Here is a 3729-nt window from a genome sequence, read left to right as displayed (position 1 = left end):
GAAGTGGAGACCTCATAAATCATTATTCATATAGGGTGTGTATGTCAACGTCTCTCCATTCATGATTTCCATATTTTTCTATGGATCAGATTATCAGCCTTCGGTAAAAACTAAAAAAAAGGATTACCATTAGGAAGAGATGCAAACGATAACCCAATAAGAGATAGGGCCGAAAGAGAAGATTGGTTACTTTAGATGGATTTGTAGTAGGATAACATTAAATGGTGAGAATGCAGTGTGGGTAGTTGGTGGCCTGGGTGTCACTTTGCAAAATATAGAGAAGAATGCTCTTAATTTTAAGGCCAAGGCATGGTGGATGTTGGCCCAAAACAGGCTTTGTCCCACCACTGGGGACAATATGTTAAGTCCAGTTCATATAGTTTTGATAGTCAAATCCATAGCCTATGAGTTTTTTTTAGGAGAGCTTCTTGCTCGGGAGATGAGAAACTAAGATATAGGGGGTGAGAAGTCATTTCTAGCATCCCGTGTATGATTATGAAACCATGTGTGGTGGGAGCTTATGGGAACTCCTAGGTATCAATAAGATAATACAGGCGACAAACAACATAGACTTGGACTAGATTAGTGATGCAACAAACCCATTGGCCAGGAAGGCAAGAAAAGAAGATAATATAATTACTGAGATGTACAGGAGTCAGATTGAGGCTACTGAAGTGCTAAGTATACTTTGACGGTTGGAAATAATGAGAAAACATAGACTATGGGTAAAACAGGTACATCTAGTGCCCAACCACTAATGTAGTCTGTACTGCCTCGCTCGAGAGGTATACCATTTAGGTTTATGATAATTTTGCAGGCCATATGTACCTAGGCGATAATCAGATTGGGCATATTGGTGGACAAGGTCCAAAACAAGGAAGGTGGTGTAAATCCCTGGGTTGATACTTAGTTGTCACACCAGGAAAGATCGGTGAAGCAATAATTAGATGCAATTTAGTAGAGGATAACCTGACAGCAGAGTAGTGGCCAAAACCTAAATATTATGGAGGTGAAAGCGGAAGTGGCTACGAGAAAAATAATTGTGGATAAGTTTTACAATTGACCTGTTATATTAGAGCTCATGATTAAGAGAGTTGTTCCCACATTCTTGCAGAATATATTTGGTACAATTCTGGACTTAGTACAGAAATCGATCAAATAGACTAGAGAAGAAAGAAAAGATAAATAAAAAAGAAAGTTCGAAGAAAAAGAAGAAGTTAGGAAAGATAAGGGAGATAGCCTACATGATGAGTGTGATTAGCAGGTGAGGGTCCATGAGATGGCTGCTGGAGCCGGTAGTTCAGGACTGAAAGTTATTGATGTTGGGGAGGAAGTGATGAAGACCCATAGAGTGAGATTTAATCGAGCGCACTGATCATCACAAGTGCCATGGTTACTGACTCAGTATAGGAAGTTGATAGGACTCTTGAAGATAGTGTAATCCGACCTGAGGGCCCACATGCTGATATTGCATGAATATGCCTTGAGTGCCAAAGTATGTTCCCATCCCTTTCACTTTATTTTACATGCACTGGGGACAGTAAATAAAAGTTTTGTTGGGGGTGGGGGTGGGGTGGGGGTGTACCAAGTCATCACGAGCTATACTTTCCATGATTTAAATCCTGTGGCCACAATCTAATTTTTTTTTTCGAAGAATTGGCATGGCTTTTGTTTCTATGTTCTTATGTTATGTTTTCATTGATTATTTTTGTATATTCTGTGCTAGGACAACTAAAAATAGTAGGAGAATTTGTATCTATGGTTGTTTATGTGTTTTTAATGTATATGCTGAAATTATGTTATTTTTTAAAAAATTTATGATGAAATATTGATACCCATCCCTCCTTAAACTTTGGTGAACTGTGTGATTTGTATGTGTAAGAGATGACTGTAAAGTTGATAATGGAATTAGGGTTAGGAAAAGAACAACAATGGTGAAATTTTGTTTATTCAGATAGGTACTACTTAGCAATGTAACTGTGCGACTTTGTGTGTGGATTTATAGAGTTCCTGGTGTAGCAAAAGGTAGAACTTTTCATGTTGCTTTTACCTAGCTCTAGGAAAGTTGAGAAGGAGATGATCATAGGTTTTTTTTATTATTAGTCTACTTAAGCCTAAATGCCCAACAAAATAAATCATGAATCCCTTTGATCCAAATAATTGAGCCTTAATTGACCGAATTCTTTTTTTACACTAATTTCACATGCCTATTTCTATAATGAAACTGTCTTAGCCCTGGTCTGCCTTTGAAATTGTGCACCTCAACTCAGGCAAATTTCCTAAGTTGAGGATGACTATTATAGGGGTGCATAGGAAAAATGAATGTAAAGAAAGATATGTAAAAGAAAAATAACTAAGAAAGGACAGATGTGGTACAAATAAAAGAAAAGAAACGAAAAACAAAATTATATGAAAAGAAGGAAAAAAAAGAAAAAGAAAACCACACCTTGTTCATGAAATATGCTTAAAATAAATAAGGGAGACATAAGGGCGGAAAAAAGAGAAAAAAGTGAAAAATGAGTGGACCCCAAAAAATGCATAGTGTCAAGGAGGGTTAGTCAATAAATAAATCCTAAAAAGATAACATACCAGCGCCTAACCTACATTACCAGTCGAATAAATTCCTTTAGTGATTCTGTCTCTCCAATTCTAAAACGTAGAAAGAGAGTATGTGAGCAAGCCTATTGTATTCTGCATACACCAGTGGTAGTTCTTTGTGAGAGGGAGTGTTATTTGTTATATCCCTAAATAAATTGCATAATCTTAGCTTAGAGTTAATGGGATTTCTTTTATTGTGTGCACAGATGGGGTATGTTCTTAGTTTGATAGACTATTAGGAGAATGTGAATTGTATATATAACATTGTGTGTTGCTAATATAATGCCATCATCAGATTCCTTTTTATCATTGCACGTACCGATTCATTTACACAGTTGTTCTTTGGAATTATTGAATTAAGAGGGGAAATAAAAGTGTTTAAAATTGAATTGAAAGTTCATTGCCATAGGTATCTTAGGATCTTCATATATAAGCATATGTGTTTTGTCTGAGAGTTTTTGGTTTATGTTTTGCCTGAGGACATGCAAACTTCTAAGTTAAGGGTGTTTATGTATCATGGAAAAATGACACTTTCGGTGCTTAAAAGCATGAAATCATGCTTCAACTTACGTTATTTTTGTAGATATGATGTACTTTTATGGTTATTGTAGATAAAAGAGGTCAATATAGCATTTGGCTGAAACTGGAAGAAAAAGACCTGTAAAGACAAAAGTTATATAAGGTACGAGTCTCCTCACGAGTCGTCAACACCTCATATGACTTAGAGACTAACTCATAAGAACAATAAAAACCAAGTCCAGGAAGAAAAACTAAGTGTAGAGAAGATATAACTTAGAGTAAGAGCCGTAAGATGAGGGTTCGAGCCATTTTATGAAGTCGTACACAAAGCAAAACCTAAGAAAGAAAATCTAAGTTGAGGTATCAGAAGAATACAATTTGAAAGTATTAGTGTGACTCATATGGATAAGTCATAAGTAGACCATAGTCCAAAGCATAAAAGAAAGAAGTTCTATATGGATGCGAGTGAAGGCCATGAGTCGTATGGTCAGGGTAGGGCTAATGAGAAAAAGACGTATGAAGATCAAAAAGTTGAAGCCTTGGGAGATCAGACACTAGAGTGGAAGCGAGAGTCACAGTACGATTCATAAGGATAGCATATGAGATGATGAA

The sequence above is a fragment of the Capsicum annuum genome, unplaced genomic scaffold (genome assembly GCF_002878395.1).
Source record: "Capsicum annuum cultivar UCD-10X-F1 unplaced genomic scaffold, UCD10Xv1.1 ctg3900, whole genome shotgun sequence".
In the NCBI taxonomy this organism is placed as follows: Eukaryota; Viridiplantae; Streptophyta; class Magnoliopsida; order Solanales; family Solanaceae; genus Capsicum; species Capsicum annuum.
Note: the sequence above shows the minus strand (reverse complement) of the source record.